We start from the raw sequence: 25266 nt of genomic DNA, 5'->3' as shown, positions 1-25266 counted from the left end.
AGTCAAAGCTAACAACACACAAGAGCCATGCCAACAGTAATTAAAATAGGACTAAGCTAGAAGGGACAATTTATGTTAGAACTAACAGAGACCAGCAAAACATTTGTAATTGTACTGTAAGCTAGAAGGAAGAAATATTTTCTAAAAAAAAAATAGACCCAAATCTAATTTATAAGGATTAAAAATGTCATAAATGATATTATCAGTAGATGAAACATTACAGAAAAAGATTAGCAAATTGCCAACCTAATTAAGCAAATGTTAAGAATTAAAAAGAAAAACTAAATTACACAGTATAAATTAAGTGTAGGAAACTTTAAGCAACCTGAACACAAATGTGTGAAAGAATATTTGTGAGACACCTCAAGCAATACCAGACTATGCATTCTTTTCAAAAGTACAGTCTTTGCCAAAACTAACCGCAGTCTACCCATAAAACAAGTCTTTATAACTCATAAATTGCATAGTATTTGGCTGCAATGGAAATAAATTAGAAATTAATAAAGATATCTGGAAAATATTCAATTACTCAAAATATTATGTTTGTCTAAGTAAACCTTGAGTTAAAAAAGAAATGAGGAAAATGAGAAAAATATTTTAGAACCAATATGGCAGAAGGTCGATGCCAACCAAGAAACCTTAAGTTTTGTAGATTGAAAGTGAGTGAAGATGTTTGCACTGAGTTTTCTAGTCATTCAGTAGAGCTCAGTCTGATCCCTTGTAATAGGTAAAGACAGAGGGGCCTTTCACAGAGGGTTGTAAAAGTTAGATTTTAAAGTCTAACCTTGGGCAAATGCCCTATTTCTCTGGACCTCATAACAACAGCCCTGGCATATGTATATGCAACTCTCTGCCTGCCACAAAACAAACACCAACTGTGCCTTTTCACTCATTTTTGTTCCTGTTATATTCAATCAAAAGTTTGGAAACTATAATCTACACTTGCTCTATCATCATTTTACCATCCACCTTGATCCTCTACCATCTACCAATATCATTCCACATAAGGCATCAATGACCTCCTTATGCTCAACCATGAAGACTCAAGAAGTATCTTTCTTTGCCAACTCCCATGACCATAGAATGGTCATTCCTTGCTCACACCCTACCCTACTTAAGTATTCATCATATCCACTGCTCTCTGTCCTGTTTATTCTTCCTAAGAATGTTAGATTTCTGCAATTGGTAGAATGTTAGTGATCCTGCACTTACATTCCATTCCTGACCAAAAAAAAAAAAAATTCAAGATCCAAGATGCATGGAGCACGCACTGTATCTGAACTGCAAGATGGAGACTAGGGACCTGGCTGGGATCTACAGACCACAAGACCTGTAGAGCCCTAAGTAAGAGGGGTCCACACACTGCTTAGCACAGGTTGGTCTGCCCTCAGCCATCCAACTGATCCACGGAGGACAGGTGCCCAGTCCCCAGAGTCTGGACCTATACCTGCCTGCAACATCCAGCCATGCTCTATATCATAGACTTGGTATCGTGGACTGAACTGTAGATGTTGTAGCGCTAGAGTCTTGATCTGCTGGCCAGGGAAGAACCTGGAAAATGGATCTGACCTCAGACTGCCCTGCCAGTCCACAGAAAGCCCCAAGGGCCGCAACCACATGGGCACAGTAGCCAAAACCCAGCGCAGCCTACCCTTCCATTCCGTCCCTGCACTCTTTCTCTCTCCGTCCCTGACTGATTGGTGGACTACAGAGGAACAATTTCGGTGTCTGCTGGCCCAGGGGGAGCCAAGAGTGTGGAACTAGGATGGATCTGACCTCAGATCATCCCGCCAGTCCACAGAGGGACCCAGGGCCCATGCGGAGCCCCAGGCAGCTGCGGACATGTTCTCCAGCTACAGCTCCATAGCTGCACTCTCGGCTTAACTGATCTAATACAGCAGGGCCTAAACAGATCGGGCAGAAACCTAACCAGCTGCCCCAGCAAACTGTTCCCACACACTTGGGAAGGACTGAACTGGCCTATGCAGATCCGGCAGAAGACAAGCCAGCTACCACAACCCAGCAGGGGTTCCCTTACCCTCAGGTGGGAATGAACTGGCCTGAATGGATCCAGTGGAACCCTAGCCAACTGCCCCCAGTCTGCACTCTTAGGCAGGATTGAACCTAGGCTCTATGACCTGGATGGATCAAGGAAGCCTAGCAAACGACCATAAGCCAGCAGGGCTTCCGGCACCCTAGGGCAGACAGAGCCTAGGCCCCCAATGCCCTAGTGTCTTAGTGCAGGGTTTTCAAAGCTGAGCCAAAGGCAGGATAACCAGCTATACCTACACTACCTCGAACTGATCCTTGGGCTGCAGAGCACAAGCACTGGCCTCTGCTGACTCAGTGGGGAGCCCAGGGTATGGAGCAAAGTCCCCTGGTTCTGAAACCAGGTCAACTGTGTGATCCAGGGAAGAGCTCCTTGATCCCCACAAGTGAGGGTTCTCAACCTATAGACACTCACCAATGAACTGCTCTCACTCACAAGTGAAGGGCACCAGAAACTACCTCCCAATGTCACAAACCACAAGATGACTAAAGGCCAATGTAAAAAATATAACCAACAAAAAACAAACTACTATGGCATCTCCAGATCGCAGCTATCCCAAAGAATTCAACTCTGAGAACTCAAATGAAAATGAAGCACAAGAAAATGACCTTAAATCCTTAGTAATGAAGATGATAATGGAAGAAACAAATAAAATTCATAAACAAATGCAGGAAGATGCAGCCAAACAGATTGAGGACATTAAAGAAGACTATAGAGAGGAAATGAAGAAATCACTAGAATAAATTCAGGAAAATACAATCAGATAAAGGAAATCAATAAAAAGTTCAAGATCTGAAAATGAAAATGGGAAAAATTATAAAAGAACAGACAGAAGAAAGCTGGGAATGAGAGAACATAGGGAAAGCAGGACATGCAAAGGTAAGCTTCTTTAACAAAATGGAGGAAAGAATCTCCATAGTAGAAGATACAATTGAAGAACTTGATGCAACCATCAAAGAAAATGTTAAATCTGAAAAATTCCTAACACAAAACATCCAAGAAATCAAGGACACCATGAAAAGACAAAACCTGAAGATAATAAGAATTGACGAAAGAGAAGACGCCCAACTCCAAGGCCCAGAAAATATTTTCAACAAAATCATACAAGAAATTTCCTCAATTTAAAGAAGGAGAGGCATATAAACATACAAGAAGCCTACAGAATATCAAATACAATACACTAGAAAAGAAAATCTTTCTGCCACTTAATAATCAAAAGCCAAAATGTACAGAATAAAGAAAAATATTAAAAGTGGAAAGGTAATAAGACCAAGTAACATATAATGGCAGACCTATCAGAATTACACCTGACTTCTCAGAAGAGACCATAAAAGCCAGAAGGGCCTGATCAAACGTCCTGCAAACTCTAAAAGACCACAAATGCCAGCACAGATGATTATACACAGAAAAACATTCAATAACCATTTATGGAGAAAACAAGATATTTCATGAAAAAACAAATTCAAAAAGTACCTATCTACAAACCTGGCCATACAGAAGTTACTAGAGGGAAAATGCCAACTCTAAGTGACAAAGTATAGCCAAAATAACGCAGGAAGTAGATAATTTCATTGTTACAAAACATAACCACACAAACACTCTACTGCAACTAACATCAAAATCAAGGCACTTAACAGTCACTGGTCATTAATATCTCAATATCAATGGTCTCCATTCTCCAACAAAAAGACACAGACTAACTGAATGAATGCGTAAACAAGACCCAACATTCTTCTGCATTCAAGAAATACATCTCAGTCACAATGATAGACATCACCTCAGGGTAAAGGGCTAGAAAAAGGTACTCCAAGCAAATGGACATAAGAAGGAAGCTGGTATTGCCATTTTAATATCTAATAAAACAGACTTTCAACCAAAATTAATCAAAAAAGATGAAGAAGGTCACTTCATACTCACCAAAGGTAATAATGTCAACCAAGATGACATCACAATTCTAAACATCAATACTCCCAATACAGGTCACCCACATTTGTAAAAAGAACTATTACAAAACTTAAACCATACATTGATCCCCACACATTAATAGTGGAAGACTTCAACACCCCAGTTTCACCGAAAGATAGGTCATTGAAACAGAAACTAAGCTGAGAAATAATGATACTAGCCAACATCAAGAATCAAATGGATCTAACAGATATCTACAGAAATTTTCACCCAAACACAAAGGATTATACCTTCTTCGCAGCACGTCTTAGAGCCTTCTCCAAAATTGATCATATAGTAGGTCACAAAGCAAGCCACAACAGATTCAAGAAGATTGAAATAAGACCTTGTAGCCTATCAGAACACCATGGTTTAAAGCTGGACTTCAACAACAACAGAAATACGAAAAAGCCTACACACACATGGAAACTAAACAGCTTGCTACTTAATGACACCTGGCTTGGGGAAGAAATAAAGAAAGAAATTAAGGACTTCCTGAAATTCAATGAAAATGAAAGAACAACATACCCAAATTTGTAGGACACATTGAAAGCAGTGCTAAGAAGAAAATTCATACCACTAAGTGCCTTCATAAAGAAATTAGAAACATGCTCTATAAGCAATTTAATGATATATCTGGAATCCTTAGGTAAAAAAAAAAAGAGAAGCAGAAACACACAAGAGGAGTAGATGGCTGGACATAATCTCAGGACTGAAATCAACAAATTAGAAACAAAAAGAAGAATTCACAGAATCAAAAAAAAAAAACGCACAAGAGCTGATTTTTTTGAGAAAATCAAAAAGATAGATAAACCATTAGCCAAACTAACTAAAAGAAAAGAGACACTATCCAAATTAACAAAATCAGAAATGAAAAGGGAGACATAACAACAGACAATGAAGAAATACAATCATAAGATCCTACTTCAAAGGCATATATGCTACAAAATTTGATAATCTAATGGAAATTAATAATTTTCTTGATCGATTTGACTTGCCAAAATTGAATCAAGATCAGATAAGCAAGCTAAATATTCCTATTTCTCCTATAGAAATAGAAGCAGTCATTAATAGTCTCCCAACCAAAAAAAAAAAAAAAAAGCCCAGGACCAGATGGTTTCAGAGCAGAATTCTACCAGACCTTCAAAGAAGAGCTAACACCAATACTCTTCAAGCTATTCCAAAAGATAGAAATGGGTCGAACATTACCAAACTCATTCTATGAGGCCACAGTCACTTTGATACCTTAACTTCACAAAGACCCAACAAAGAAAGAGAGTATCAGACCAATTTCTCTTATTAATATTGACACAAAAACACTCAGTAAAATACTGTCAAACTGAATACAGGAACATATCAAAGATATCATTCACCATGACCAGGTAGGCTTCATTCCAGGCATGCAGTGCTGTTTCAATACATGGAAATCCATCAATGTAATCTACCATATAAGCAAACTGAAAGAAAAAAAACCACATGATCATTTCTTTGGTGCAGAAATAGCATTTGACAAAGCCCAACGCCCAATCATGTTTAAAGTTTTGGAGAGATCAGGGATACAAGGCACATATGTAAACATAAAAAGGCTATATACAGAAAACCAATAACCAATATCAAATTAAATGGAGAGATACTCAGGGAAATTCCTCTAAAATTGAGGATGAGACAAGGCTGCTCACTTTCTCCATATCTCTTCAACATAGTTCTTGAAGTTCTAGGCAGAGCAGTAAGACAACAAAAGGAGATCAAGGGGATCCAAATGGGAAAGGACGAAGTCAAAATATCCCTATTTGCAGATGATATGATAGTGTATATAAGTGACCCCCAAAATTCCACCAAGGAACTCCTACAGCTGATAAACACCTTCAGCAAAATGGCTGGATACCAAATTAACTCAAAAAAGCCTTCTTATATACAAATGACAATCATGCAGAGGAAAAAATTAGGAGAACTACACCCTTCATGTTAGCCACAAGCAATATGAAATATCTAGGAGTAGTAAGTCTAAGCCATCAAGTGAAGGTCTTATTTGGAAAAAACTTCAAATTTCTGAAGAAGGAGATAGAAGATGACATCAGAAGATGGAAGAATCTCCCTTGTTCATGGACTGGGAGAACTAACAGTAAAAATGGCCATCTTACCAAGATCAATTTACACATTCAATGTAATCCCTATCAAAATACCTACACAATTTTTTAAAGACATTGAGAGATCAGTTCTAAACTTCATATGGAAAAACAAAACAAAACAAAAAACAGAATAGCTAAAACCATCCTGTACAAAAAAAAACCAGATACTTCATAGGAATCTCCATACCTGATCTTAAGCTCTACTATAGAGCAATAGTAATTAAAACAGCATGGTACTGGCACAGCAATAGGCTGGTTGATCAATGGAATCAAATCAAAGACCCAGAAATGAATCCACACACATATGGACACTTGACTTTTGACAAAGAAACCAAATCTATTCAATGGAAAAAGGATAGCATCGTCAATAAATGGTGCTGGTCTAACTGGATGTCTACATGTAGAAAAATGCAAGTAGACCTATATTTATCACCAAGCACAAAACTCAAGTCCAAGTGGATTAAAGGCCTCAACATAATATGAATACTTGCATGTTTGTGGGTGTATATGTATATGGAGGCCAGAAGTTGATGTCCAGTGTCTTTCTTACTTGCTCTTTACTTTATTTGGGTAGACTCTCTTAGTAAACTTGACGCTAACTTTTTTGGCTAGTCTGACTAGCCACTCTGGAAGTGCAAGCAGGGTAGGTAGGGTAGAAAGCTGCCCATCCAGCTATTACAATGGCTTGGTGAACTGAACTGCAGCCATCTGCTAAGTCATCTTCAGAGCCCAATCCTGGAATAAGTGAGGAAAGATGTGATGCCTAGACCAGAGTCCACGTCTGTGCACACTCATTCTATTCTCTCTTTGAAGTGGTAAAATTGAAAAAAAATTATAGTCCTTGGATTTAATTGTTTCAAATATTGCCACAGGATCTATAACACGTTATTCTCATTTTTCCAGAAAATTCTAGAACAATACTTGATAGTATCTTCATGCTGTTCCTAAAATTCATGCTGTTTCTAAAATGTTCTCAAGTTTGTGGGAGTGTGTTGGTGTTTTAAGTCTCCTTTAATATGCTTGTTTTTGGTGTTCAATATAAATAACCATGTTCCCACCTTTAAAATAAACAGAGACGCTAAGTCTGTTAGAAGAAAAAGAGGGGATGAGCCTGGTACACATTGGCACAGGAGACAACTTCCTGAACAAAATTCCAACAGCCCAGGCCTTAAGGTCAACAATTAACAAATGGGACCTCATGAAGCTGAGAAGCTTCTGTAAGGCAGGAGACACTGTCAAGAGAACAAAGCAACAGCCTACAGACTGGGAAGAGATCTTCACCAACCCTACATCTGATAAAGGACTAATACCTAAAATATATAAAGAGCTCAAAAAATTAAACACCACCAAACCAAGTAACCCAATTAAGAAATGGGGTTCCATACCCAGATCTAGCCAATGGACAGGACATTCTCCACAGTTGAGTGGAGAGTGGGCCTGACTTTCACACCAACTCTGGTGCCCCATAATTGATCATGTTCCCTGGATGAGGAGGCCTGGTGGCACTCAGAGGAAGGATGGCAGGCTATAAGAAGAGATTTGATACCCTACGAGCATATACAGGGGGAGGAGGACCCCCTCAGGCACATTCATAGGGACGGGAGTAAGGGGAAAACAGGAGGGAAGGAGGAATGGGAGGATAGAAGGGATGGGATAACAATTAAGATGCAATATGAATAAATTAATAAACAGAGAATTCTCAACAGAGCAATACTGAAAGGTTGAGAAAAACTTAAAGAAATGCTCAACGTCCTTAGTCATCAGAGAAATGCAAATCAAAATGACTCGGAGATTCCATCAGAATAGCTAATTTCAAAAACTCAAGTGACAGCACATGCTGGTTAGGATGTGGAGAAAGGGGAACACTCCATTGCTGGTGGGAATGCAAACTTGTACCACCACTTTGGACATCAAGCTGGCGCTTTCTCAGAAAACTGGGAATAGAGCTACCTCAAGACCTAGCTATTCCACTCCTTGGAATATACTCAGAAGATGCTCTACCACACAACAAGGACATATGCTCAACCATGTTCCTAGCAGCCTTATTCATAACAGCCAGAATCTGGAAACAACCTAGATGTCTCTCAGTGGAAGAATCAATTAAAAAAAAACTGTGGTACATTTATACTATGGAATACTACTCAGCTATTACAAACAAGGAAATCTTGAAATTTGCAGGCAGATGAAAGGAACTAGAAATGATCATCCTGAGTGAGTTAACGCAGACCAAGAAAGATACACATAGATACTCACTTATAATTGGACACTAGCCCAATAGGGATGTCCCCTGAAAGTCTGCACTTAGCAGGAGATTGGGATAGATACTGAGACTTCCTACTGGGACTCCAGGTGAGAGAGGTATGGGAGAATGGGGAACTATGAGGATCTAGAGGGTCCTAAAAACCTATAAGAAGACCATCAAGGCTTATGGATCTGGACCCAGAGTGTCTACTCAAATTACTGTACCAACCAAGGACAATGCATGCAGTAAACCTAGAACCCCTAACCAGATCTAGCCAATGGACAGCTCACTTCCACAGTTCTGTGGAAAGCTAGGACTAACTCTTGACATGAACTCTGGTGCCCCCTATTTGCCAACTTCCCCTTGGTGGGGAGGCCTGGTGGTACTCAGAGGAAGGGTAAGCAGGCTACCAGGAGGAGACCTGATAGGCTGTAATCATATGGTGGGGTAGGAGGCCCCCTTCTGTCACAGACCTAGGGGAGGTAAATAGATGAAAGAGGGAATGAAGAGGAAGCAGAAAGACATAATGTGGCAATAACAACTGAGATGTAATCTGAGTAAATTACTTAAATAAAAAATAAATAAACCCCTACCCAGATCTAGCCAATGGGCGGAACATTCTCCACACTTGAGTGGAGAGTGGAATATTACTTTCTCACATACTCTGGTGCCTCACCTTTGACCATGTCCCCTGGAGGGAGACCTGGTGGTACTCAGAGGAAGGACAGCAGGTTACCAAGAAGAGACTTGATACCCTATGAACATATACAGGGGGAGGTAATCCCCCTCAGGAACAGTCATAGGGGAGGGGAATAAGGGGAAAATGGGAGGGAGGAAAGAATGGGTGGATACAAGGGATGGGATAACCATTGAGATGTAACAAAAATAAATTAATAAAAATAAATAAATAAATAAATAAATAAATAAACAAACAAACAAACTCTGTGGAGTCACATGATCCATTGTTTCAGTGGTGTTCCAATCTCGTATTTTTTGGGTAGTCACTTTTCCTCACTGCTACTTTGCAAGTCTTTTTTTTTTTTTAATTTTGAAAACACTTTAATGTACATTTGATAGCAAGTAATGTCGAGAGGCCTTTGTCATTCTTTACAACCTAGCAGAACTTGAAATTTAGCAGCCTACTTTTTCCTTCAGTGTCAAAAGTGCTGATGCAATATGTCACTTCAGTGAAAACCTCACACATTCTAAAACTTATCAGGCATCATCAAATAGTGTAGCACAGAGATTGAACAAAATAGCTTAAAGGAGTATCGCTGGTAAAAGAAAAAATAAGACAAAGAAGTATACATACTACATGCAAGTCTTCTTAAAATGCTAATTTGATCTTAAAACACATTTCCCCACAATGATCAGGGTAATCCTTACCTCCTATCTGAGCAGGAGACACCATTTTCCTTCAGTTATTGCCAATTTTTCTAGTTTTCCTTCTCATAACATTCTATGTTAACAGATGACATCCAAGAAACACAGTCACCTACCTCTCCTGACATGCATGTCTTGAGGTTCACTAGCTTCCTGACTCTCCAGCTTTCAAGATTCTCTTTATCATTTAAATGAAGCTGTTGTATCAGTATCACCTATTCTGCATGACATGTGTATTTCTCAAATTAAACAGTGCGTATATTTCATTGTTTTAGTTATATTGCAATGTATTATTGTAAAGACACTAATTTTTTAAAGGAAGGTTTCTTATATTATTAGAGATAGCTAATAAGTAATAAATATTGTTTGTGCATACAAAAAAAGAAAATACTAATAATGACTTTTCCTTATGTGTTCATCATGTATGTTAAACACATGTGTTCTCACACTCGTAGCCAGCTACATGGTACATAATGTCGTTCCTACTAGAGGAAGACCAGAAAAATATTACTATTACATATTCTATAATGCTTCTAATGCTTACCCCTAAGTTTCAGTGACAACCTCCCATAATAACAGTAGTTCAATACTCAGCTCTTATTTGACGAACACTGGCCAGGAGAATGGCTCTGCTTAATGTGGCCTCTCATTGGTCCAGGCTGCCAGGAGGCCTTCCTTAGCATATGTTTCCATGGCGTGGGAACAAATGTCACACAGAGTCAGTCACAGGAAAGAAATTGTGACAAGCAAAGAATAAAGACATATCTAATAACAATCTCTGATAGCAAACATATATTAATAGGCATATTATAGCTTAGAGCTATAAAGCTGTGACTATTACAAAACTCTTTATATTTCTGGGGGGCGTTGCCTAGCACTTTTTGAGTATGAAGTAGCAGTCAAAGGAATGGATTGTTAAGTGGATAAATGATAATAACCTTTCCAGAATAAAGATATTTGAAGGGCTAAGACATTAGGGGATAAAATGTTGAACTTATCCAATCTAAGTAACGTCCCCAACATTAAAAAGTATAACAGGCATAGTTTCTATTAAAATGATAGAGGTAAAATTTCTTAAGATATATTTTATTTCTTAAGAAACTTAACCTCATTGTCTAGACAACAGATAGTACAGAATTTTCCATAAGAAACTTGAGAGATTAACGTGATGGAGAATTTACAAGGCTAATAGAATTTGTTCTAAATTTCTTTTTTTAAATATATTTTATTAATTTACTCATATTACATCTCAATTGTTATCCCATCCCTTGTATCCTCCCATTCCTCCCTCCCTCCCATTTTCCCCTTACTCCCTTCTCCCCGCCTATGACTGTGACTAAGGGGGACCTCTTCCCCCTGTATATGCTCATAGGGTATCAAGTCTCTTCTTGGTAGCCTGCTATCCTTCCTCTGAGTGCCACCGGGCCTCCCCATCCAGGGGATGGATTTCTAAAATAACCTTAATATATATTCTTTTATACATAATTTTATACCTCAGTGTGATATTGAATAAAAACCAGTAAATTATTCAACAGGTATGTGTGAACCTTGGGAATGGATTCAGGCAGTTTGCTTTGCCATTTACAAATGTAAGATTTGAAATCGCCTTTAGATTCAATTGTTTGTAAAAAAAAAAAATCTATCAAATTATAAAGTATGAAAGTCTTTATGCCCCTTTAAAATCTTAGAAGTACAGTTCACTTGACTTGCTGTCATCCCTTGTGTGTCACATACATGCTCAAATAGAAAATACATTCTCATTATCCACAAATTCACTGGAAAAAAGCCAAAGCAATTCTTCCCATGGGTGCTTTGTCTATCCCTTTCTCTTAAGAGTAGGTAATCCAGAGATTGGGTGAAGACATTAGTACATAAATTAATTCAAAACTTCATCCGTGTTAGTTTTAAAAGTCCATATTCTTAAATAGCCAGATATAGAAGGCATTAATTTGACTGAAATAGTAAAAGAGAATTATAGAAAATTGGCATATACCTAGAAACCTACTCAAGTCTAACCACCAACTGTTGAATCCATGGCAAAGAATGGCACACTAAAAGCAATGTGTTAAATTGTCATATTTGCAGATTAACAAAACTGAAGGTTTTAATGTTATGAAAATGAGTACTCTGAGCTTGGAATAATCCTTCCAGTAAAATTGTCATAAACAATTATGGAAGAAAATGATGGGCTTGGGAAAAAAGACCAACTCCAAATGATGTCTCCACTGATGAAAACATAATGATGTCTCATAGAATTCAAGCTTTTAAACTAATCAGTGTCTTAAATGACCTTAGTATTTATTGGAATAAGTGATTAATGTGTTTCAAAACTAATAAATTAACCCTGCAATAGAGAAAATTGGGAACCACCTTATATTTAATGCTGCTTTCTCTTAGATATAAAATGATTTGTGCATGGCATTTCACTTGGAAAGTGACTGTTATTAAATAATTTTCATTAGCTAATATATTTTATCATATTATTATTTTCAGAATAACCAGCTATACAAAAACTACATTGTGGTGATCTACCAATCAGTATATGAATAATGTTCATCATAAAGTGTAAGGATGAGATTCAGGTTAACAGATTTACTATTTATTTTTGCCTACATATGAATTTTCTTCAATTAACAATAATTTTGACAAAACACACAAAATAAACATGTTTGAAGTTATCAGTCTACATTATTTTTTGAAGAAATGTATATTTATATAAAAGGTATAGTTTCCTATATTGGTCTCTTTCTATTTTTGTGATAAAATACCATGAATTAAGATTTGATTGGTTGGTTGGTTGGTAGATTGGTTGGTTGGTTGGTTGGTTGGTTTTGAATCCTGCAATGTCAGTGGGACTTGAGGTCATGTTGTTGTCTTAGGTTCTAAGTAGTGTCCAGATGATATTAAAAAGATACTAAGCTGTGCATACAGGAGCCTTTCCTCACCACCTATTTGTAAGAAAGTTCTTGCATGTGCACACACATACACACACACACACACACACACACACACACACACACACACACACACTACAAAAGCATTTTAAGGAAATCTCTAAAGTGGCTTATTTTTTAAAACTAAGTTGGATATTCTCACTTCTTAATATGTCTGTAATGTCAAATATTTAGCCTTACTTAGATACTAGTAAAATTCATGGTATAATTGTAATGATTATTTCCACTCTACTTGAAATAGAAAAGCAAATGTGAACATTTTCCAGCATTTCTTCTGGTTCCATGTGCACACTCTCTGAGTTTTAACTGTCCTTTTGAAGTCTAAGTACAGTAGGCAACACTCTGCTCACTGATAGCATTTTGAAGCTGTCTGACCCATTATTGCATAAAGATGAGTGTCTCACTTAATAAAACCTTACAGTAACACAATTTGTTACACCATAATTAAAGATGGACACATCTGTTCCATTTTAATTCAGACCCCTTTGAACATAATTACATAAAGCTGCAAGAAAAGAAATTCTCAGTCTTAGAAATTTGCAATAGAAAAAAATCCATTCTGTCCACAGAATCTACATGGTCAAAGGACAATTTGTAAAACGAAATCAAATAGATGTCCCTCCCTCTGTATCAAAGCATGCAATAAAGCTTACTCTCTCCTTCTGATTAAAGTAGTCTCTCCTTCTGAAAGCCACAATTTGTTGAGAAAAGGGAAGTGAAGGACAGTCATAAAGTATTACTATTTAATCCCTGTGGTGAATTTGTACCTTTTCATGTACTCCTAGCCCATAGGTGTATTTTATAAAGCAAAGAACTAATGCCAACAATAAAAGAAAATAAACAAAGATGATATTCAGCCTTCATGTAGTACTTGAAATTCCCTAATCAATATTAAGCTTTATGCCATACTGATTTTACAAAGGATTTACAAAACAGTATATATATATATATATATATATTCCTGTAAGAGTCTTATCATCTTATCAAGAATATTTTGTAGCTTAACAAGATCTGATGTATAATTAAAGCAAGCAGAGGTAAAAGAAACACCATTACAATAGTGAATTCTAGAAATGCAATAGCATGCATTGAATGGGAAGCCATGGACACAAACACTCCTGAAATTCAGCCCATTCCTCTGTTTTATTTACATCTCTATATCCTGAAAATGGCTTAATGAGGAGATGCAATCAGTAGTAGCAAAGCCGTGAGAACTTGGAGGGAATGGGTGGCAGTTAGATTTATATAAATATTTGCAGAGACCGGGAAGACCCGATGCTCCTATAATCCAGACAATGTGTGCACACTAGATTTTAAAATAAAATACACCCGTTGAAAGCCAAAACATAATTAATCAGAGGAAATGCTTTAATCAGCATCTTCTAAATCTTTAAGCACTGCTGAAAAGATTAAAGAAGCAAATGAAATTAGAATATAATATTTGAAAGGAAATCAGAATTAGTCTTATTCTGATATTTTTTTATTTCACATGTGAATACAGCATGGAAATAGTGTGCATCACAAATTGCTGCCAACTGGTGAAATTTCCTGAGTTTAAAGTACTAAATAAATCACCTAAGACTTACTGTATGATTTAAAGTGTGGGTAATGATATCTGTCCCTTCATTATTAATGTATTGTGGGAAGTGTGTATGGCTGCTCTTATTTCCGATAGATTTAAACACCTATCTTTCCAACAGAATGAGAGACAACATGATTAAGTAAGTATTGATTTCATATTAATAGGTTACATATATAGATTTTTGTGTTTAAAATTTCTACATGTTAAAAATTAATATATAAAATCCATGTAGATATTCAATTTGTTTTATACAAAGCAAAACAAATGTGATTAACTTTGAATTCTGGGCTCATATCTTTTACACTTTAAGCTAATATTTTTCTGCCCAATATTTGATGAGCTGCTCAATATGATCCCATAATTATTGCTAAAGCTCAAGGAATCAACAGAGGGTTTGAAAACAATGTCTTAACAAAATAAAAAGCTGTACATGCCTTCTTTGAAATTTCAAACATATAAATATTTAAGTCTCTAAGCATTTATCCTTTCCACAAAGAAAAATTTGTTGGTGATGGAAATCATGTCATGATTTTTTTTATTATTTTTTTTTATTATTTTTTATTATTTTTTTTTATTTTTTATTATTTTTATATATAAATTTATATTGTTGCACTTATATACAATAAACTATCTTTAGCAAGAAGAACCACAAACAATCAGGAAATTAAAGATATATATATATATTAATAGTGTTTTGGCTATTTGTATTTGGCAGCCTTGAAGAAAATATCTTTCCTATCCTGGTGCATCTAAAATTTTGAATATAAATCAATATCTATCATATCTTGTCATTATCAACTTAAAACATCTATCTAGACCTAAAAACATCTTAACCCCTAAACAACTAAGGTTCATTGTAAAACTAAACTATCTAGTCTTTAACCCCATTACAGACTTGAGAAGGAATAAAATTAATTACCTAAGTATACAGAGAGTGCAGGTTAGCAGCTTCCCAAATGAGAAGAGGACAGAGACAGTTTGCTGTCTGACCAGTCACCCAGGATTCTCTATAATGTTGGAGCATCATCTTCAGACTTCTGGCCCAGTATAGCTGACAGACATATTTGTGAGGCAGGAACTATTGAGGACTTGCTTACCCTGCCTTGGCAGAGTTTGCTGTCAGCTCTACCTCCATCCAAGTTTGCCCCTTTTTTAGGCAGAATTCTGTCTGTGGTGGAAATGAGGACATTTTGCTCAGTGGCTTGTTTGCCACATTTGAAACCATCTCCATAAGGAGGTCCTTTGATGCTCATCCTCTTCTTTGAGGTATGCTGGGTGTTGCCAGGAGTTAGCCTGACTCATTGTAAATGCATCTTTGAAATGATAAAAGCGTCTTTAAATGCCATTTTCTGTATGTCTCTGAGGTTTTTTTAAGATCTTAGTCTAACAATTTTATCTTATCTTTCTATAGAATCATATTTATTTGTTACACCTATGATGCATATTCTTTTTTTGTTTTGTTTTGTTTTTTTGTTTTTTTGTTTTTTTTCTCCTTTATTAATTTATTCTTGCTACATCTCAATGGTTATCCCATCCCTTGTATCCTCCCATTCTTCCCTCCCTCCCATTTTCCCCTTATTCTCCTCCCCTATGACTGTTCCTGAGGGGGATTACCTCCCCCTGTATATTCTTGTGATAAAAATAGACTAGCAATTGATATGACCATTATTTCATCAACTAACAATTAACTTGTATAACTTGATTATCCTAAATAGCCTCAGAAGCACTTTCAAAGTAACAAAACATAAAAAAAACCAAAGTAACAAAACATGATACACAGATATTAAAATGATGGTGATGCTGTGAGTGTGGTTCTGTTAATTCCAAGAATACCTCCAAATACAAATTGACCTTGGTTGTAACTCATATCCAAAAAACATAACAAAACAATACAGTATCAACTAAAATTCTTCCACAAAGATTCTGGCTCTTAGGATTGATCAAAAGTCATAAAATTGTCAAAGTTTAATCATGCAAAAACATTGCAGAAACTACCCATATTGGAATATTAGAAGCCAGAATTTTTTTTTGTTATGTGCTGCTACGTTCTAATATTAGATACAATAGGCTATCAGTTGGTAAGTTTGGAAAAACTGTAGGTTGTCTAATTCGTACTCTGGGTCAAAATTCTGGTGCTGATCAAAGTGAGTCTAAAAAGCTAAGACACTTCTTGCATAGAGATGGTAACAGTGAGCTAGTGCAAATGAAGTACCTATGGAACAGCAAGACATGTGGGGTATTTGACATTCCAGTTTTATTGTTTCCCATCTGACAGTTGGGGAAAACATTGTCCATAGATGTTCCCTAAGTTACCTAAAGCCATAAGAAGCACAGTAAAAACAGAGATCCTGTCTCACAAAGCTTCCTCATCAGATACTAAAATTAGCCTGCACTGGGGGATTCCAAGATGAGTTTCTTGTTTATAAATCTTTCACATTTTCTATTATATTGTATCATGTCAATCATGGCTCAGATCAGCATTTACTATATATTTTACTACCTTATTTTTATTGAAAAACAAAGGATCAGTCTTGGGGAGGGGGAAGAGAAATGGGTGAGGGAGCATCTCTGTGATACAGAAGGCTCCCAAGAGTCTATGGGGTTTACCCTGAGACTCCTAGCAATGAGGTGTATGAAGGTTGAAATCAAAATTTTCTGTATGCAGGTGGTACTTCCAATGGATAGAAAGGGACACCAACACACCCATAAAGTCCTCTACCCAAACTTTATCTTGCCTACAAGATGTGCTGGGATAAAGTTAGAGCAGAGACTAAGGGTATGTCCATCCAAAGCCAAGCACAACCTGAAACTCACCCATGGTAGAGAGCCAACCCCTGACACTATTAATGAATGATACTCTGCTATGTTTGCAGACAGGACCCTAGAATAGCTGTATTCTGAGAGACTTCCTCTAGCAGCTCATGGAAACAGAGGCAGAGTCCGACAGACAAAGAATATGCTGAGCATAAGAAAAAGTTGTAGGAAGGATTAAGGGATTTGGAGGAGTCGAGAAGAGCAGAAGATGACCTACAAAGTCAACTAACCTGGGCCCATGGAGGCTCACAGATAATGAACCATCAACCAAAGAGCATGCATTGGGTGAACCTAGACCATACACTTGTTCTACTAAAGAAACATAGTAATGAAATTGCTCCTAGTGACATCCTACTATAACCATATATCAGTGCCTTGCTCACCACCACCAGAGAAGGTCCCTCTTGCAATATATGGAAGCTAATACAGAGAAGTGGACAATATACAGAGAGGGAGAGATCTTGGAACACTAAAGTCAGTCCAAAATGCCTATCATACCCTTCCCCTCAGAATTCAAGGAACTCTGCAGAAGAGGAAGCAGAAATGTTACAAGAGCCAGAGAAAATAAATGTCACCATAGAAACAGTGTCTACCAGACACGGCAGGACTGACACACATACAAACTCAGAGACTGTGGTACCATTCATAGGGTCTACACAAATTCAACTCAGATGGGTCCCAGTACAGGATAAACATACTGCAACGCACAAACCCAAAGAATATAAGTAGCAAGAAGAGCCCAAGGGAGGATGATTAAATCTCACTCAGAGGAAATAGAGTAGACAGAAGAAGTGACTGAAGAGAGGGAACACAAGGCAGGAGGAGGAAGGCGGAGAGAAATGAGGGTGGAAATCAGACCTGAGGAGAGCGGAGGAGAAAGGGCCTGCGGAGAAAAGAGGAACCGTGGGGGGAGGCATCTCTGTGACAAGCTGGAGACCTAGAACAGGGTAGGCTTCTGGGTGGATATGCGAGTGACTCTAGATGACTCTAGATGAGACTCCTAGTAGCAGGGGTCATGGAGAGTAAAGAGGATACCCTCTAACTAGACAGGACTCCTAATGTCAGGAGGAGAAAACCCATAAAAACTTCTGCCTACAAAATAGGCAGGGGTAAAGATAGAGCACAGGTTGAGGGAATATCCAACCAATGCCTGGCCCAACCTGAGACCCACCCCATGGGAAAGAGTCAACCCCTGACACTATTAACAATACTCTGCTACAGTTGCAGACAGGAGTCTAGCATAGCTGTCCTCTGAGAGGGTACACGCAGCAGGAGAGAGACTCATAGTCAAACATTGGGGGAAGCTTAGGGAATCTTTCGGGAAAAGTGGAGGGACGGATAGAAGGGCTGACCTGGGCATGACAGGAGGCCTACAAGAAGAGAGAGCCAACTAACAAGGGCCCAGAGGGGCCTGAGGAGACTGAAGCACCAATGAAAGACCGTGAATGGACTGGACCTAAGGCCTCTACACAAATGTAGCACGTGGGAAACTCAGGCTTTTTTGTGGGTCCCCTTGTAAGGGGAGCAGAGGTAGAGGGGCAGGAAGGGCTTTCTCTGACATGGACTACGTTGCCTGCTTTTTTATCACTCCCCTCTGGAGAGCTCCTTCTCCAGGCCTTAAGGGAAAATGACTTGCTCAGTCTACATGTTACTTGATGAGCGGGTGTGGGGGTAGGGCTCCCCTTTTTTTTGAGGAATAGGAAAGAGGAAATGGGGAAGAGGAAGGGAAGGGAGGACTGGGAGGAGAGGATGGAGGGCCCATGAGTGGGGTGTAAAGAGAATAAATATATAAATGAAATTTTTAAAAATATGAAGAAAAATTCTTTTTCAATGAAAAACAAAATACAAAAGCTAAAGTTGTTGCAGTTATGTAAATTCTTGAGGCTCTCCATTACCCTTTAAAGCTCAGGGAAATCACCAGAGCCTAATCATACCCAGCCTAGTGACTGGAACTAGAGTTTAAAAGATATTAAGAATACTCCCCAAACCCCAACTGGTTTCCTATCACAGTACCACTGAGACCACAGAAGACTGCAATTAGAGAGATGAGCTCTTGGAGTTTACTCATGTGTCCTTCTGACAAGCAAGAGGGTTTTTAAATAACAAGTATTCTTTGAGAATGACAGTCACTCACCATAAATCACAGGCCAGTTGGTTTCTAGTAGTTTTTGCATAGAAAACGCGTATTTTTAACAAAATTGAAGAAAACAACGTACCTCAGAAGCAATAGTAACTAATGTTTTACCTCCTAGAAGTTTCCTTCCTCCACATCTTAGCCCATTGAATCACACTCCTAAATACTACTTCCCATTTCATGGCAGGCTATTAAGATTCTGTTAAGTATTCAGAACATACATCTGTGTACCCATTTCTTTTGAAACAAGAAAAGAAAATTACTTAGCTGTAATTCATGTGTCTCAATGAGTCTTAATTACAACTCTAAACCTCTTGAACCCAAGTGCCTCCGTAGCATATTTGAGATAAAATATCCTATCCAGCAAGTTGAAAGCCATTCAATGCCCTCACAAATAAGAGAATGTATATCCAATTCTTCAGGTTCAATGTGTATCTAAATATATCTGCTTTTATAATTCAAAGACATAAAATGGTGAGTGAAGACAGTTGCAACAATGGCCCAGAAGATCGAGGAGAAAGGAACAAAAAAAGTACTTCAATAGATCTAAATAAAGTGTTTCTCCACCTAGGAAAGCAACCATAAGTTCTCACCCCCATAATTGGGAGCTGTTCTGGTTGACATTCCCTTTAACAAAGAATTATATGGTTTGTCAATGTTCCAAGATTTACGAAGAGTACCAAATCTATGCTGAAAATAGTTTAAGTGTGGATGATTCAGAATTTTCCTTGGGGACTTTTTCTCTGCCCTGGGCTTTATCATTACCCATATATCAATTCTCTTTGCACTCCCTTTATACAAAATGTATCAGAAATGGGCACATTTTCATACATACTTTAACATCTTCCCTTAGCATCTATGAAGAATTGGTTCAAGGATTGTAGTACATATGGAGCCCACAGATTCCAGAGTCTCATAACATAGTACAGCATTTGAATATAACCTACATACATCATGCCATTTACATTAACATTTGTAGATTATGCATAATATTCCACAGAATATAAATGCAAAACTCATATTAATTTTATAATACTGTTCAGGGAATAAAAATAAGAAAATTTTGCCTGTGTTTACTCAGAACAACCTTTTTTTTCAAATACCTTGGTATATGTTTAGATAAAACATTGATGTCATAGGAATATGACTGGATGTTAATAAATCCACTTTTAGTCTACTTAATTAAAACTTATCTCTTAATAAAAAAGGCAGAGACATGAATAAAGAATTATTGACTGTTGTTTTGTAAACATTTAGATGTTTGTAAGTCAACCTGCCTTTGATATATTCAGAACAAAAGAAGAAGAAGAAGAAGAGAAGAAGAAGAAGAGAAGAAGAAGAAGAAGAAGAAGAAGAAGAAGAAGAAGAAGAAGAAGAAGAAGAAGAAGAAGAAACCTTTCCATGTGAACACACACATAGAAATACAATGCTTTCCAACAGAGATAGTTAGTGTGACACATTCTAGAAAAAAAGTGGACATGTGGGAAACTTACCACCACACTGTAGCTGCTGGATGGTTCTTTTCATCCCTATGGCTGTAAGGAACCCCAGGATCTTCATTTAATATTCACTGGTGATGATGCTTGTGTCTGGGATCTCCACTACCCCATTGCTTTTGTACTTGATGCCAAGGGAGCCTTCCTGTCCTACCCTCCCTGATGGTAGATGAGGGTATGGAGTGTGAGTGAGATGCTGTTTCCACTACCACATCTAGGTATACCTCACAGTGGAAGATGTGTTCCAGAATCTTGAGTTAGAAGTTAGAGTGTGTTTTCTCATGGAAATAAAAACCTAAGTAACTGAACCTGCTCAGATAATGAGTGACATAATTCAGTCAGGTCACAGTATTTGGTAGTTAAGTCAGGATAAACAGGTTCAAAGCGTATCAGCCTTATTATAAAAATATATCTACAATTTAATTAATTAAATCACTTTATAGCCTGATCCCACCCAAAAATATATATCTATCTCTAAAATAACTACAAGAATAGTTTTAAAATATAGCTTATTTACAACTTGAGAAATATTTATACCTTGAAAATGCAAATGAATAAATTGAATCACTATTAACAAAGTCACTGAATTTTACATAACTTGAATGAGCATACTTTTCAGCTGTGATATAGAAAAATGATCAGGTTGTTAACAATTAAAACCAACATGATAGAAGTAATACATGACATTTTAAGTCCCTAATCTGTATATATAATTATTTAAGTATAGTTCAATTGACTGGGGGTTTTTGGAACTTTTGGTCTACAGACCTGATAGCATTGGGCATTGGATGTGTGTGTGTGTGTGTGTGTGTGTGTGTGTGTGTGTGTGTGTGTGTGTACACATATACTCGCTTTTTTAATATACTCACTATATTACAATAATATAATAAAACATTAACAATATATTTCTCATTCACATTAACTGCCACTTTACTTCTTTCCTATGCAAACAAAGTAGAATTCTTTGAGAAACTGATCTTTGTGATTTCTGATTCTATTCCATCTTATTTTCTCTCCTAATTTCACTCTGAATAGGCTGTAAACCTATGATTCCACCACACCTGTTCCTGTCAAGGTTTTTTTTTCCCCTTCCAGATTCCTCAGATCAATGGCCAGGCCTCTGATTTTGACCTACCAATACCATTTGGCACAGTTGAGGTGACTTTTTTTTCCTTTCCAGGACCCCTTTCTGCTCTTGGCTTTATTTCTATTATTCTACCACATCTAAATCACTCCTCAGATCTTCTCTCTATATATAATTTTATCTGATTCCATTATATTCTTTAGCACATTAAAGTCATTCTTCCGTCATCTTGTGGTGGCTATTGTTTATGACAATAACTCAGTGACTTTCTCAATCATCATTTCCCAGTCAGTAACAGTCATTTTTCTATTGATACTTCCAAGGTTCTTCTTTGCTGTTGCTTTTTGGAAATTTGACTGTTATTTAGTCAAAAAGAATTTTGATTTATATCTACCCTGGTCTGTGTGTGCTTAGCTTTTTAAATCCATTCTGTTGAGTATAACACCAAACAATATATGTTCAGATAATATTTTTATCTAATTTTTCTACCTCAGTCTCATTCCTATTTTCTGAGCTCCTTAGGAAGTTGGGTCAGAACTTCTGATTTTGTCACAGAATATTAGATCTGTTTTAATTTCTGAATCCTTATTTACTTGCTTTTTAAGACTTAAAACATATAATATTTTTCAAGTTCACTGATTTCTTCATTTTCATTTTACTATTAATGTATACATTGCTTTCTTCAACTCAGATGCTGCTGTTGGTTATAGAATTTTCATCTTATTCTTTTCCATATTTTTTGTTTTCTTTTGAAATCATCCATGTTTGTGGTTATAAACATATTTTTTCACTGATTACAATTAAAAGAATTATTTTTCATTCTTTCAAGCTGATTCTGAAATCTGAGTAATCTTGAAATGGTTTTATTTTTCTAGCTCTTCATCGTGATCTTCATTAAGGGACCTTGGATTATGTCCTATTACAAAATGGAGACTTTATATTTGAGTCTTCAAGAGCTAGTTATTCATTTATCAGACAGGTCATTTAAATGGACACAGACTGTATGCAGTGTTTCTCCAAAAGTAACTCAACGAGCCTGCCTGGGTCCTTTTACATTAGTGAACACGTAACACAAAGCATTAGCCACAAATTTGACAGCATATGCATGCAGAAGCCAGTACTCCCCTCTTCTGACTCTCTGCTTCTCAATTCATGTTTTGTAATCTGTGGTCTCCCCTAACTCTGTACTCTGACTCTTCAAGCTGGAAAATAGTCAAATTCTTTTGTTAGGGGTTGGAGTTTTAGACATTTCACAGAAACTCCTAGCGATAGTATATAAGCAAAAAGTCCTTAAGTGTGAGCAATTGACCCAATGAGAGTTCCTTCTTACATAGTTCAACTTTACTGTTTAGGCTGGTCGGGATATTCATTCTTTAGAGCTGTTGAGCATTCTTTTTGGTATTCCCTCATAGTTGTCACCTGCAAGATAATATTCTGTACAATTATCCCTCAAACATACTAAAGAAGAGCCTGCCCTCAACAGAGCCCCGTGGCTTTGCATACTTGAATCACTGCTGCAGCGCCCTTCAACTGATATTCCCACTCAACATATATTAGACGCATACCCTACATGCTCAACGTTCCATCCCAACGCAAAAGAAAGGCATCTAAAATTTAATGTGCCCAACTCACTGATGGCCTCATCAGCCCGCATGGATTACAGCTTCATTCTCCTAGTCACTTAGGAAAGAAAATCTGTAAACACGAGAAATGTTGATCGATGTCAACCCTTAAGAAACTCAGAGCTGGGCTCCTCAATTTCTGGCTATTAGAACTTTTGGTATGGGTTTTTAATCAATGTTTCATTCACCTGTTGTAAAAGAAACAAAGAAAGAAAGAAAGAAAGAAAGAAAGAAAGAAAGAAAGAAAGAAAGAAAGAAAGAAAGAAAGGAGAAACGGGCGGGCGGGGTGGGGGCAAAGTTCAGGCCCAACTCTTAGTGAGCTTATCTGTCTGCCAAGCTCTCCTCTGAGCTCAGCTTAATAGTTCAGGGATTGTCTGCGTAGAAGAAATAGGGAGAGTTCAAAACCAGGTAAGAAATAGTTCTTACAACACACCCTTTCTGCCTACAACATAAAGGTTTTAAATTTAAAATCGAAGAATTTGCAGGCTTCTGGTTTTTTTTGTTTGTTTGTTTGTTTGTTTTTTCTAAATACTTGATTTTTTGGTTGGTGGTGGTGGTGGTTTTCAGTATAGAGTCTGAAACTAATTTTTAGATGCTTAAAATGGAGAGAACAAGGTTTTAAGGCCCCCCCAGCAAAAAGAAAAAAGAAAAAAGAAAAAAAGAAAAGAAAACCAATAAAGCACAAATGGGGGAAGGATCAGTGCCAGGAAGAGAGGAGTAATAGGGACTTCAGTGGACTCTTACAAATGTTCACAACATTTAACTCAGATCTTTATTATTTGAACTTGCAACTCACAGTGTTTTGCATAAAAAGTAGTTATGTAACAAAGAGAATTTTTTTTTCCCGAGACAAGGTTTCTCTGTGTAGCCTTGGCTGCCCTGGACTAACTTTGTAGACCAGGCTGGCCTCGAATTTACTGTGATCCGCTTGCCTCTGCCTCCCGAGTGCTGGGATTAAATGAGCGCACCACCACCACCCGACTACAAAGAAAAATTTTTTAAAGACCATATAATTACTCTTTTCTCAGACAATAGATCTGTCTCCACAATAATATTGGATTTACCCAGTGTTTTTAAGAAAGTAAAGACAAGCAGTCTGGCCTGCCTGCTGCCTCTGAAGGTCTGATAAAGTAAGAAAAACAAGTCAAAATGCGGTAAGAGTGTGAATGACTTCCTGTCTGCTCCTGAGGAGGAAGGCTTAGAGACGTAGCAGCACAGAGAGAAGGAAGAAAAGGAATTATCGCTCTTTGACAGAAAGAGCTGGGAAACAACCAATGTTAGCATCATGTAAAGCCAAAATCTAAATGAAGAAATTCTTAGGCTTAATGAAGGTCCTGTGTAAACATCCAGAGAATTCCACACCAGTTTTAAAGGAAACTTGGGAAATTAACTTCCACACGTGATTAACGTTGAGCTTTTCAGAAGGCCACTACCTATTTCCAACGAATATTATTTAAAACTCAGTTTCTTTTATAATTAATGAAGCAACTGAAAGTGATTTCCTTTTTATTGCAGGGGATTAAATTTTTAAAAATTCAAGTCCTCAGGATATTTGTGTAGACTTTCCACTTGCCAAGCCTGGTCTCACAGTCCCAAGACTGTCCCTCAGCTGGAGTTGCACTTCCTCAGAAAGCCTTCTGTGACTGAGAAGGTCAGGTGACCCTCACTTCTATCAGTCACCAGCTCCACAGTCTATACAATTTGAAGTTACTTCATTTGTGTATTTACTTATTATGACTTACGCTGTGTCTCAGATTATAAACTATGAAACATGCTATAACTCTATTCTAATCCCTCAAAGTATAGAGCCCTGAGGGGTTTAATGCAGGACC

General features: G+C 37.4%; 1 protein-coding gene across 3 annotated transcripts in view; it reads right to left on the bottom strand.

Annotated features, from left to right (window-relative positions):
- The window catches only part of CSNK2A2IP (casein kinase 2 subunit alpha' interacting protein), a 113769-nt gene extending 92824 nt beyond the window's left edge, over positions 1-20945 (bottom strand). For all 3 annotated transcript variants that reach the window (XM_084801978.1, XM_084801976.1, XM_084801977.1), the window contains exon 1: positions 20726-20945. The gene's annotated coding sequence lies outside the window, so the exon portion shown is untranslated. The remainder of the gene's footprint in view (positions 1-20725) is intronic.
- Positions 20946-25266: the final 4321 nt, after the last annotated feature.

Source organism: Acomys minous (genome assembly GCF_964271855.1).
Source record: "Acomys minous genome assembly, chromosome: 11".
Lineage (NCBI taxonomy): Eukaryota > Metazoa > Chordata > Mammalia > Rodentia > Muridae > Acomys > Acomys minous.
This window is presented reverse-complemented; position numbering and strand designations above follow the sequence as displayed.